Genomic DNA, 14,267 nt, shown 5'->3' on the forward strand with positions numbered 1-14,267 from the left:
CTAATAATAATAAACAGCGCAATTACAGTAGGGTCCTCACGGACGACTTTGTCGTCGCTCGGGCCCTAAAAATCCTTGCATTTCAATAGGGTTCTCGCACCGCTAGGTGCTTGGGCCCTAATAATAAACGGAGCAGTTTCAATAGGGCCTTCACCGGCCTTCGGTCGGTGCTCGGGCCTTAAGTAAAGCTGCAAGCAGTGATGAATGGGCCCTCGCACCTTCACGCAACTCGGGGGGGCTGGCAGGACGCCTTCTACCGTGTCAGCTCATTTCTGTCAAAGTTAGACATCGCATGCAGGAGTCAATCAATCAATCAATTTTATTTATAAAGCCCAATATCACAAATCACAATTTGCCTCACAGGGCTTTACAGCATACGACATCCCTCTGTCCTTATGACCCTCGCAGCGGATAAGGAAAAACTCCCCAAAAAAAACCCTTTAACGGGGAAAAAAAATGGTAGAAACCTCAGGAAGAGCAACTGAGGAGAGATCCCTCTTCCAGGACGGACAGACGTGCAATAGATGTCGTACAGAACAGATCAGCATAATAAATTAACAGTAATCTGCATGACACAATGAGACAGAGAGAGAGAGAGAGATGCAGGTAATGACAATAGCTTACAACAACATTATTGAAAGTAATAATATTATAGTTATAGTTCTGGCTACTGTGGTACAATATGTTGAAAGTATGTATTAATATCTGGCAGTATACATGTGTGACAATAGTCATATGTGTATAATAACAGTAGAAGTATGACTAATGACTAATGATGGCAGCAGCAGCAGGAGGCATCTGGCAGGACCACGGCAGCAGCACAACCACACACGTCACGCTGTCCAGGCACCGCTGCGATATGAGTTAATCTGAGAGACAGTGGAGCACAAAGGCTCCGGAGAAGAAGCCGAGTTAGTGACATCCAGAATGGCCGAGTTAGCAAGATGCAGTAATAGAATACAAGAGAGAGAGAGAGAGAGAGAGAGAGAGAGAAGGAGAAAAGGTGCCCGGTGTATTATAGGGGGGTCCTCCGGCAGACTAGGCCTAAGGTTTTCTGTAACCATATTCTGTTACTGTGTTGCCTATGTTATGTGTAAATATGTGTTTTCAGAAACATACTTACTGTTTAGCTGTAAAATGAGATTGTTTGTTATCCGGCTGCCATGTTGAAAACTGCAGAGTGAGGATCAATCACCAGCCAACTTGCGGTACGTCACCTACTACATCACCCACCAGCTGGAGCGTGAGTGGTCCATTGCATCCAGATCACTCTGTTTACCATTATGGAATGTAGCCAAGAACCTTTAGCTACTTATTTGTTCCTATTTTAAAGGTACTTAAATATTTTTGTTTGTACTACTAAGATTGCTTTACTGTTTAATACTGCTTTTTTTTTAGTATTTTGAAACAGAAAATGTAAATGATTATAAATCAAAATAGTACAAATGATTATTTATGATGAAAATAAAATGACTATCCAGCACCACATTTCATATATTTATTTTAGCCTTTTCAACATATAAAGGCATTACAGTGCATCTCAACATTACAAATGTAAAACATTTATATTCATATCATTTTAGAAACAAGGGTGCCTGAGAACACAATATCACAAAATAGAATTTTATAAGTGATAGAAAGTAGACAAACTACATGTAGCCAGCTATAGTTGTCACTGCTACTACAAATCGTGTAACATTCCTTTTTTAAAAGATAAGATTCTTTAATTCTCATTGCAAACAATGAAATTTTGCTCGGCAGCAATCCACTCCAATTAGCAGCATATCAATTGTGTAACATTTCTGTAAATTTGTGTAGATGGTCCCTGAGTAGTAGGGGCGACATGGTGATGGTTTTGTGACAGTATTGGTGTGTGGGAGGTGAGCAGGTGAGTTTGTGCAGGTGAAAAGGTTGGATATGGAACAGGTGGCAAAAGTGGGGATGGTTGCTGACTGCATTGGTCTGCTTCCTGGGCCTCAAACAAAGCATTCATTAATTTTCTTTTTACATTTGTCTGAATGGCCACATTTTTATTAGCCTGAGCTCATCCGCAACCTGATTTCCAGATGAAGTGTAAGCATCAGGAGCAGGTTTGGACACAATGGAAGCTGACATCTGCTGCAATAGCTTCAGTTTCTGATGCTCTACTGTTTGCTCCCCTTTGCGGAGACTTGAACCAGGCCTGGAAGTGGGAGGAGAAGGACCATCTTCCTGTTGGGTGGAGGGTTGTGGTCCTGTGGTAGACATGATAAACACTTATGAGCACCATACAGAAATGAATAAAACTAGGGAACAAATAAATAAATACATTCCAATGAAAAATATTATGCAGTGAGACATAAAATATCAGATCAAACTAATTGACAATTTGAAATACTTTGCTTACTTTACTTTTGTTGCTCCTAATTTGCACAAAAACCTACTAAGCATCCATAACACTGCCCTGATTATGCTGTCACTTTTCCCAAGCTAGCATTACAGTATGTAACTCTTTCACCTGTTACACAGTGGGATGGGGCATGGATTTATTGTGTAGGTCACAGATACGTTTACAAATAAATTATTGTCTCTCTTGTTTATCTGTCTAAGAGAAATGAGAGACAAAGATGGTTCAAAGAGGATCTAAATTATCACCCGTCTATCAAAACTGAAAGGACAGAAGTGCTATTTATCCACAGATTTTCATAGTGCAACTGCATGGGAAAAGTTACTAGATTGTTTGAATTAAAACAACTAACCACAACCAGATAATATACAAGTAAATGAAAAATGTAAACAAAATCATGAGTGTACCTTGCATAGCAATATCAGACATGTTGTCCTCATTGCTGCCGTGGTCATTCATGTCACGCTCGTCACTCAACAAGTCCTTGATGGATTGATCAAGCTGAAAGACAGTCAAATGTCAGTGGTGTGCCTAGTCATGTATCCATCAACAGAGTATTGCTAAAACAAATGATTAGGCTCTATGCACAACTCCACTACTTCCTGAAATTAAAGCAGGTCTTTTATTTCCTGCCTTATTGGCCAGAATGATTAATCCAGGTGTGTCAACAGTCACAACAATGATCAGGGACAATTGGATTAATCGGTCAGGCCAATAATGTAAGACAGGAAATAAAAGACCTGCTTTAATTTCAAGGAGTAGTGGAGCTGTGCATAGAGCCTATTGTAACTTACTGGGAAAAGTTGTGTAGTTAAAACTATTATACAATTACCTCATTAAACGTTTGTGCAGTCACATACAGTGCATTGAACCCAAAGCAGTTGGTGACTGAATATATGATTTTTTTTTTGCAAGATACTGGTCTACCAAGGAAACTGTTTTGGAGCTTAACAGGATGATTGGACCAAGTGTCAAACATGGCAGTGACACAAATGCAGCTGTTAAGCTAACTAGTAACGTTTTTGCAAGCTAGCAACAATGTTACATTTTAATGGGAAAAGCACACGTTGAAAGAGTTAACAGTTATTCCCCCACTCATACTGGTGTGCTTACACTGCTCTCACTGTGGCGCTGTGCAACATGTTTCTTGAGGAACTCTAAGTTTCTCAACAGCCATCTCTGCCTTGACGTCAAACACTTCCCCCCATTTCCACTGGGTTGGGGCTTCAAAAGTTTAGTGTACTAGGTCCTCAACGTTGTCACCCTAGACTTCACCTCCTCGACTGAAATCATACAAATCAATCAGCATCATCAACTTGTTTTGCTAGCTAGCTTTCCATCCCTCTCTCTCAAACACATACAGACACTCCCTCCCCCCCTTTAAGAATAAAGAAAAAAGTGGCTGCAGAAGCATCCACACTAATAAAGAATGTAGAAGAACATAGGTTGTGAATGTTGTTGCATTCATGCCCAATAATAATAAAGAATGTAGAAGAACATAATAATAATAACTAGAAAATGCATTTCCTGCGGAACATTCGTGTGGATGCTGAATGCTAAAAAGACTTCAAGACCATGGCTGAAAATGCATGAAAGAAAATGCTGAAAGTGCAGAAATATCAATCAAATTGCCACAAACATCTGAAAAGCCTCAGAGAGATAGATATATATATAGATATAGATATAGATTATAGACCAATATCTAATCTTCCCTTTTCTTTCAAAGATCCTTGAGAAAGTCGTCGCAAACCAGCTTTGTGATTTTCTCCATGATAATAATTTATTTGGAGAATTAAAATTACAAATGATCTTTTGATTGCTTCAGACAAAGGACTCGTCTCTGTACTTGTTTTATTCAATCTTAGTGCGGCATTTGACACAACTGACCATCAAATTCTGCTGCAGAGACTGGAACATTTAATTGGCCTAAAAGGTTCTGAACTAAGCTGGTTTAAATCTTATTTATCTGATTGTTTTCAGTTTGTTAATGTTCACAATGAATCATCCTTATGTACTAAAGTTTGTTTTGGAGTTCCACAAGGTTCTGTGCTCGGACCAATCCTATTCATTCTATATATGCTTCCTTTAGGTAACATCATTAGAAATCACTCTGTAAATTTCCATTGTTATGCGGATGATACACAGTTGTATTTATCAATGAAGCCAGAAGAAATTAATCAATTAACTAAACTTCATAACTGCCTTAAAGACATAAAAACCTGGATGAGCACCAATTTCCTGATGTTAAATTCAGACAAAACTGAAGTTATTGTTCTTGGCCCCAAACAACTTTATCTGATGACAGTTTCTCTAGATGGCATTGCTCTGGCCTCTACCACTACTGTAAGAAACCTCAGAGTGGGGTGTCGGTGGCTTGGTGGTAGAGCAGGCGCCCCATGTACAAGGCTGTTGCCGCAGCGGCCCGGGTTCGAATCCAGCCTTTGGCCCTTTGCTGCATGTCACTCCCTCTCTCTCTCTCCCCCTTTCACACTTGTCTGTCCTATCAATTAAAGGCTTAAAAATGCCCAAAAAATATCTTAACAAAAAAAAAGAAACCTCAGAGTAATATTTGACCAAGATTTGTCTTTTAATTCTCACTTAAAACAAATCTCATGGACTGCATTTTTTCATCTGCGTAATATTGTGAAAATTAGGCCTATCCTGACCCGAAAAGATGCAGAAAAATTGGTCCACGCTTTTGTTACCTCAAGGCTGGATTACTGTAACTTCCTATTATCAGGTAGCTCTAATAAGTCTTTAAAAACTCTCCAGCTAATTCAGAATGCAGCGGCAGGTGTACTAACAGGAACTAAGAAACAAGATCATATTTCTCCTGTTTTAGCTTCTCTGCACTGGCTCCCTGTAAAATCCAGAATTGAATTTAAAATCCTACTGTTAACTTATAAAGCTCTAAATGGTCAGGCTCCGTCATATCTTAGAGAGCTCATAGTGCCATATTATCCCACCAGAACACTGCGCTCTGAAAATGCAGGGATACTCGTGGTCCCTAAAGTCTCCAAAAGTAGATCAGGAGCCAGAGCCTTCAGCTATCAGGCTCCTCTCCTGTGGAATCATCTTCCTGTTGAGGTCCGGGAGGCAGACATTGTCTCCACATTTAAGACTAGACTTAAGACCTTCCTCTTTGATAAAGCTTATAGTCAGGGCCAGCCCAGGCTTGCCTTGTACCAGCCCCTAGTTAGGCTGACTTAGGCCTAGTCTGCCGGGGGACCTCCTATAATACACTGGGCACCTTCTCTCTCTCTCTCTCTCTCTCTCTCTCTCTCTCTCTCTCTCTCTCTCTCATGTCCTGTTACTGGATCTTGCTAACTCGGCTTCTTCTCCGGCGCCTTTGTGCTCCACTATCTCGCAGGTTAACTTATATCGCTCTGGCATTGACGGATCGTCTACGCAGAAACAACAAAATCTTGACAACAGAATTAGAAGAAGCAGAATGCTATTTATTTCCACATGGAGAAACTGCTGACTTTTGCATAAAGAGATTTTCATATTTCATTTCCCTGTATTGTCTTTAGTGGCCTAAAGGTCTGTTGTCACAAAGGACAGTCTGACATTCAGGAAGACTGGTTGTTTTACTTTGCCACGGGTGATTTTACTTTTTACATCAGTGATTATTTGACCTTTTTTGGAAAAGACTTTCTCACAGGGTACAAACATGGCCTTAATACACAGACGAGACAATTCGGCTATCACACCAAAGGGTCAGAGGTCACAAGCAGAAAAGGTTTATACAAGTAAACACACACCTCCAATAATGCATCACCAGCAGTGGTCACATTTGTGTCTATTTGTTCGCTCAAAAGTCTGGTAGCTAATGTAGGTATGGTGGCATCTTTACATTAGATTTCCACCTTGTAGCATCCAGCTAAAGCTGTGCTATGCCAATTAATTTCTAAGCTGCTCTTGATACATCAGATGCATGTATAGATATATATATATATATACAGTACAAGCCAAAAGTTTGGACACACCTTCTCATTCAATGCGTTTTCTTTATTTTCATGACTATTTACATTGTAGATTCTCACTGAAGGCATCAAAACTATGAATGAACACATGTGGAGTTATGTACTTAACAAAAAAAGGTGAAATAACTGAAAACATGTTTTATATTCTAGTTTCTTCAAAATAGCCACCCTTTGCTCTGATTACTGCTTTGCACACTCTTGGCATTCTCTCGATGAGCTTCAAGAGGTAGTCACCTGAAATGGTTTTCCAACAGTCTTGAAGGAGTTCCCAGAGGTGTTTAGCACTTGTTGGCCCCTTTGCCTTCACTCTGCGGTCCAGCTCACCCCAAACCATCTCGATTGGGTTCAGGTCTGGTGACTGTGGAGGCCAGGTCATCTGCCGCAGCGCTCCATCACTCTCCTTCTTGGTCAAATAGCCCTTACACAGCCTGGAGGTGTGTTTGGGGTCATTGTCCTGTTGAAAAATAAATGATCGTCCAACTAAAGCAAACCGGATGGGATGGCATGTCGCTGCAGGATGCTGTGGTAGCCATGCTGGTTCAGTGTGCCTTCAATTTTGAATAAATCCCCAACAGTGTCACCAGCAAAACACCCCCACACCATCACACCTCCTCCTCCATGCTTCACAGTGGGAACCAGGCATGTGGAATCTATCCGTTCACCTTTTCTGCGTCTCACAAAGACACGGCGGTTGGAACCAAAGATCTCAAATTTGGACTCATCAGACCAAAGCATTCTCTCGATGAGCTTCAAGAGGTAGTCACCTGAAATGGTTTCCACTTCACAGGTGTGCCTTATCAGGGTTAATTAGTGGAATTTCTTGCTTTATCAATGGGGTTGGGACCATCAGTTGTGTTGTGCAGAAGTCAGGTTAATACACAGCCGACAGCCCTATTGGACAACTGTTAAAATTCATATTATGGCAAGAACCAATCAGCTAACTAAAGAAAAACGAGTGGCCATCATTACTTTAAGAAATGAAGGTCAGTCAGTCCGGAAAATTGCAAAAACTTTAAATGTGTCCCCAAGTGGAGTCGCAAAAACCATCAAGCACTACAACGAAACTGGCACACATGAGGACCGACCCAGGAAAGGAAGACCAAGAGTCACCTCTGCTTCTGAGGATAAGTTCATCTGAGTCACCAGCCTCAGAAATCGCAAGTTAACAGCAGCTCAGATCAGAGACCAGATGAATGCCACACAGAGTTCTAGCAGCAGACCCATCTCTAGAACAACTGTTAAGAGGAGACTGCGCCAATCAGGCCTTCATGGTCAAATAGCTGCTAGGAAACCACTGCTAAGGAGAGGCAACAAGCAGAAGAGATTTGTTTGGGCCAAGAAACACAAGGAATGGACATTAGACCAGTGGAAATCTGTGCTTTGGTCTGATGAGTCCAAATTTGAGATCTTTGGTTCCAACCGCCGTGTCTTTGTGAGACGCAGAAAAGGTGAACGGATAGATTCCACATGCCTGGTTCCCACTGTGAAGCATGGAGGAGGAGGTGTGATGGTGTGGGGGTGTTTTGCTGGTGACACTGTTGGGGATTTATTCAAAATTGAAGGCACACTGAACCAGCATGGCTACCACAGCATCCTGCAGCGACATGCCATCCCATCCGGTTTGCTTTAGTTGGACGATCATTTATTTTTCAACAGGACAATGACCCCAAACACACCTCCAGGCTGTGTAAGGGCTATTTTACCAAGAAGGAGAGTGATGGAGTGCTGCGGCAGATGACCTGGCCTCCACAGTCACCAGACCTGAACCCAATCGAGATGGTTTGGGGTGAGCTGGACCGCAGAGTGAAGGCAAAGGGGCCAACAAGTGCTAAACACCTCTGGGAACTCCTTCAAGACTGTTGGAAAACCATTTCAGGTGACTACCTCTTGAAGCTCATCGAGAGAATGCCAAGAGTGTGCAAAGCAGTAATCAGAGCAAAGGGTGGCTATTTTGAAGAAACTAGAATATAAAACATGTTTTCAGTTATTTCACCTTTTTTTGTTAAGTACATAACTCCACATGTGTTCATTCATAGTTTTGATGCCTTCAGTGAGAATCTACAATGTAAATAGTCATGAAAATAAAGAAAACGCATTGAATGAGAAGGTGTGTCCAAACTTTTGGCCTGTATTGTATATATATACTCTTTTCTACTTTTTTATTAGGCAGTGAAGGGCAGTTCTTGGTTGATATCCTTCTTGCTTTGAAAATAGGGGAAAAGACAAGAAACAACTTTTTTTAGGAGATACAGTTACAGTTATTTCTTTTAAACAGAGAAGAGAAAATTGATATCAATGTCATGTTTGTGCAATAACTACCAAGTCGGGACATAATTACTCTCCTACAGCATAAAGACTGAAACATTTGATTTACAGAAATATTGATCACTTTTAAGAACTGTTGTTCAAGCTGTTAGTCGAACAATTACTTTTTTTATTTCTGGTATTCAAAATGTATTGACAATTTCTATGTCTTCTGGGTGGTTTTCATGTAAGCCTGTGCAGGTTTCTACCACACCTCCACATGCACCTTTTTAAAATATTTTTTTATTCCCTTTTGTTTTGTATTAATGTATGTGAAACAAATAAATGAATAGATATCCTGTCTTTTTCAAAAGATTAAAAGATATGCCTGCTGACAGATTTAATCAACTACTAATAACTGTCTAATTATTTTAACTTTTTCTTTTAACCTTACCTTAACACCATCTTGTGGTTTTAGAGGTAGTTAAGTGCTACTTAGGCTGATGTGGCAAATAACAGCTTAAGCACAGTGGCTGTGAGCAGTTTCCTGGAGTCTTGTCACAGTGAGGTTGTGAGGTGTGGTGACATTTTGGCCTGCATAAAGAACAAAAGCTTTGTTCACTGACCACACATTATCGGTAGGAATGCACGATAATATCGGCACATACTTGATATAAGCCAATATCAGCTGTAAAATGAACTATCAATCGGCCAACATGCTTTTTCTTATTTTGCAGAATGAATGAATATTAGCTACACTGAAAAGTATTGTATTTCATGTCTCCATCTGCTGGTGGGCCATCATGATAAGAGTATTCATGCATAATATTATGTTAATTGCTGTTAAGAAGAGACTTGATGATCACTAAAATTAGGTCAAAAAAATTGGATATATCAATATCAGTATCAGTTATCGGTCAAATGAGTTTTTATATATTGGCATATCGAATATCGGCAAAAAATCCAAGATTGTGCATCCCTAATTAACTGGCAAGCAGCAATATTGCCGGAGATGCTGCACATAAGTACAATGACATGGATGGATAAGCTGCTGATTGTCACAAAACAGCTCCAACACCTAACACCATCTAAAACTGCAAGTGGTAATTTCAGTGCATGTATGGGATTTATGTAATAAGACAGCATCAAAAGTAATAATAAAATATAATGATGCATTTTATTTTATTTTTATTTAAAACCTGCTGCATACTACCACCGGACAAATACAGTTATAACCCGTTTTTCACCAAAATTATCGTGTGTAAGCAGATTTCAGAAACACTTGAAAATCTGCTACAAATAGGCAAGAGACTCCTTTCCCATTGCCAGTAGACTAGAGCCATGTACACAGCTTTGCAGAAGAAAAGCACACCATTTTGTTTTACTGGTGTACTACATTCAACATCACGGACAGGCTGGAAAACAGGTCAGTAAACAGTAGAAAGCAGCATGAAGGCCAGTGGAAACATCACAGTGGTTACTCATTTATATATTTCGTACATATTCAGTATCTTTCAAACTCAGCACAGACTAATTTGGATCAATGCTTGAATGCTGCTTGGATGGATATGGAAGGTATATTGTGGTGCTGCATCATTGCATCTCGCTGGTAGGGGGCTTAAATTAATGCCTTCACAAGTGTTGTATTTCCATTAGAGACAGCCAGAACCTATAAATACTCGTCATGACTATGGCAGAGTCATTTTACTTGGATGTGAATTCTGATTGTTACTTTTCCCATTACATTGAAACGTCCCGAAAAATACCACTGAGGGACTTCAGCTCGTTCAAAAATTCTGCAGCCTGGCTATTACAAAGAGCAAAGAACAAAGAGAAGAGAGCACATCAGGCCAGTCTCAGCTGCTCTGCACAGTAGAAGCTGACATTTTTTCGGGAGTCCCACGGGTCACGTGATTCCCCTGGGATTCCCATGGGATGGGAATCAGTTTCACTATTCATCACGTGATTAGGACGGGATGGGAAAAAAGTCAACGGGAGCAGGCAGGACTGGGAATCATAGTTAGGCCTGTCGCGATATGCGATGCACGGTAAATTAAAAGGGATTAAATGCCATATTCATGTGTGTTTGTTATCCTCGTCTCTCTCCACCAAAGAGACTGGACGACAAGAGCGTTCACTGCCGTGCATTGTCTAATGATGTCATATATAATACTATCAGTCAGAGAAACCAAACACTACTTTTACAATGCACAATACTTTAACTACATTTTTCTCTCTCAGAACTGGGTCTTACTGTATGACGTGTGGTCTGACCACATCAGAAATCAAATGTGTTTATTATTCTGTTATTCTATTCTTCGTAGAATATAGAATAGAATATGTCTTTATTGTCCACCATGGGTGGAAATTTGGGGTCATCCCTATGTTTCCTGGGTTCTATGTTCCCCGCTTACCACCCAAAAAGGTTCTATGTTTCCCACTTGGTTGAGCGGGGAACATAGAACCCGGGAAACATAGAACCTTTTTTGTGTAAGCGGGAAACATAGAACCTTTTTTGAAGGGTTAAGTGGGGAACATAGAACCCAGGAAACATAGATACGCTCCCGAAATTTGTCTTTGCCAACCAAACATAAAAGACAACATTGTAAAAGCAGACAAACAGTCAGTAAAACAGGCAAATACAGTCATTACAAAACACTCAACACATTAATATTTACTTTCAACATATTGTACCACAATAGCCGTAATTAGAATTACTCTCTGACATCTCTCCACTTTGTGCATGTATAGGTCCTTTTGTGTATGTGTGTGTCTTTTGAACCTGTGTGTTAATGACAAAAGAGTGAAAAAATTGAATTTCCCCTCAGGGGGATTAATAAAAAAAAAAAATAATAATAACAATTACTGTTAATTTATTATGTTGATTTTTTCTGTACGGCATCTATTGCATGTCTGTCCGTCCTGGAAGAGGGATCCCTCCTCAGTTGATCTTCCTGAGGTTTCTACCATTTTTTTTCCCACCGTTAAAGGGTTTTTTGGGGGAGTTTTTCCTTATCCACTGCGTGGGTTCTAAGGACAGAGGGATGTCGTATGCCGTGAAGCCCTCTGAGGCAAATTGTAATTTGTGACACTGGGCTTTAAGAATAAAATTGATTGATTGATTGAAGAGTTCAAACTGGCCAGAGAGAGGGTGAGAACTATCTGCCAAGATACTTCGGTAGCACTTTATTTTACAGTATGCTAATTAGACATAATAAGCCGTATTTTGTATCAAATTAGAAAAAAAACTACACCTAATATAATCTTTATTAGACAGTAAAATAGACAATGTTGCTCTAATAAGACGTAACAATCCGTAGTTTGTACCAAATTAGGTAGAAATATGTCCGCAATTTAGACACTAAAGAAAAACAATTATACTCTAATAAGAGCAAACAAGACGTACTTTGGAACAAATCAGACAAAAACTAGAGGTAATTATATTTTATTAGATATTAAACAAACACAATTATATCCTAATTAGGGCTAACAAGACGTGCTTTGCAACAAATTAACAAAAAACTAGAGGTAATTATATTTGATTGGATATTAAACAAACACAATTATACCCTAATAAGAGCAAACAAGATGTACTTTGGAACAAATTAGACAAAAACAAGAGGTAAAATATTTTATTAGACATTAAACAAACACCAACAAATCCCTTGTTGCCTGGATGGCTCATTCTCTGGAGTCCCATTTGTAGGTAGTAATACATAGCGACCCTTACTTAACCTTAAGTAGATCTTATTAGAGGTTAATTAGTTATAAATTACAGCAAAACCGTACTCTAAATTAAAGTCTGCACCGTTCCGCCCTATTCAACCTGAACTTGATCTTATTAGAGACTAATTAGGTATAAATTACAGCAAAACCGTACTCTAAATTAAAGTCTGCACCGTTCCGCTCTATTCAACCAGAACTTGATCTTATTAGAGGCTAATTAGGTATAAATTACAGCAAAACCATACTGTACACTGAAGTGTATTATAACAACCAATAAAAATTTCTGGGTAAGGGTTACACAGGAAAGTGCAACACCCCTTGACACAGGGGCTCCAGGGATGAAGAGTTAATGTTGCCCCCCGTCCTCTTCTTGCTGTAGCATGTTTTAAGTGTTCAATTGCATGTCTTCAGACATTGGCCCAATCCCAATTCCTATCTTAACCCTCAATCTTAATTCTCAAGCTCAACCCTCAATCTCACTAGCCCTCAAAACCAAGTGTTAAGGGCTATCTTGTGACTTTAAAATGGGACACCCCTCAAAGGCAAATACGTCTTAAGACTGTCGGGGGCAGCAATATGCCAAAACTCCGTCCAGTCTGTCAATTCAAAGAAGAAGAAATATAGTGCCCTCCAAAAGTATTGGAACAGTGAGGCCAATTCCTTTATTTATGTTGTAGACTGAAAATATTTGGGTTTGACATCAAAAGATGAATATGGGACAAGAGATCAACATTTCAGCTTTCATTTCCAGGTATTTACATCTGGATCTGATACACAACTTAGAAGATAGCAACTTTTGTTTGAACCCACCCATTTTTCATGAGAGCAAAAGTATTGGAACATGTGACTGACAGGTGTGTTTTGTTGCCCAGGTGTTTCCCAATTACATTGATTATTCAAACAATAAATAGCACTGAATGTCTGAGCTCAGTTTCAGATTGGGTACGATAGGTTTTGCCTGTGCAGACTGCATTTAGAGGTGGAGTTCATCAGGGGCAAGAAGTGGAAGGTTTTAGACTGGCCAAGTCAGTCTCCAGACTTAAACCCAATAGAGCATGCATTTTACCTGCTGAAGAGGAGACTGAAGGGAGTAACCCCCCAAAACAAACAACAGCTGAAAGAGGCTGTGGTGAAAGCCTGGAAAAGCATCACAAAAGAAGAATGCAAAAGTTTGGTGATGTCAATGGGTCACAGGCTTGATGCAGTTATTGAAAGCAAAGGATTTGCAACTAAATATTAAGTCTCATTCACTTTAATCTATTTTAAGTTTATATGTTCCAATACTTTTGCTCACCTAAAAATTTTGTGTTCCATTACAAATAATGCTATCTTCTAAGTTGTGTATCAGATCCAGATGTAAATACCTGGAAATAAAAGCTGAAATGTTGATCTCTTGTCTCATATTCATCTTTTGATGTCAAACCCAAATGTTTTCAGTCTACAACAAAAGTTAACGAATTGGACTCACTGTTCCAATACTTTTGGAGGGCACTGTATATGTCATCAGTAGTCAATAAAAAGACGTGATGAGTTTTTTTTTCTGACACTTTATGTCAATTCTTGTACAAAACAAGCAGTGACAGACATGAACAGAACAAATAAACAAATAAATAAATAAAAAAGTTCAGCAGCTCAAACAATTAAATTGTTTACATATTTTCAGAGTCTTTATAGCTTTGGAGTTTGTGGAGTGCTGAATGGTTTCTAAGTATTGTTCCATTTCATTCATAAAAATTTTGAACCACAGTTTTCTGTTAGAAAATTTACTCTTATGAATAGGGAATTTCATTTTTGTTTTGAAATGCTGACATCATAAAATCCAAACAGCACATCTTTGTACAGAAGTGAAAATAGAACATAAATGTTGCAACGAATATACTTGACAAAATCTTTCCAAAAAGTGACAGTATAGGGGCAGCAAAACA

General features: G+C 39.4%; 1 long non-coding RNA gene across 1 annotated transcript in view; it reads right to left on the reverse strand.

Moving 5' to 3' along the window:
• LOC144463772 (uncharacterized) overlaps positions 1-13,793 on the reverse strand; it is a 120,649-nt gene extending 106,856 nt beyond the window's left edge. Inside the window, exon 1 of the long non-coding RNA XR_013491777.1 lies at positions 13,707-13,793. This is a non-coding gene — a long non-coding RNA (uncharacterized LOC144463772). The remainder of the gene's footprint in view (positions 1-13,706) is intronic.
• Positions 13,794-14,267: the final 474 nt, after the last annotated feature.

This window comes from Epinephelus lanceolatus, chromosome 7, assembly GCF_041903045.1.
Source record: "Epinephelus lanceolatus isolate andai-2023 chromosome 7, ASM4190304v1, whole genome shotgun sequence".
NCBI lineage: Eukaryota > Metazoa > Chordata > Actinopteri > Perciformes > Serranidae > Epinephelus > Epinephelus lanceolatus.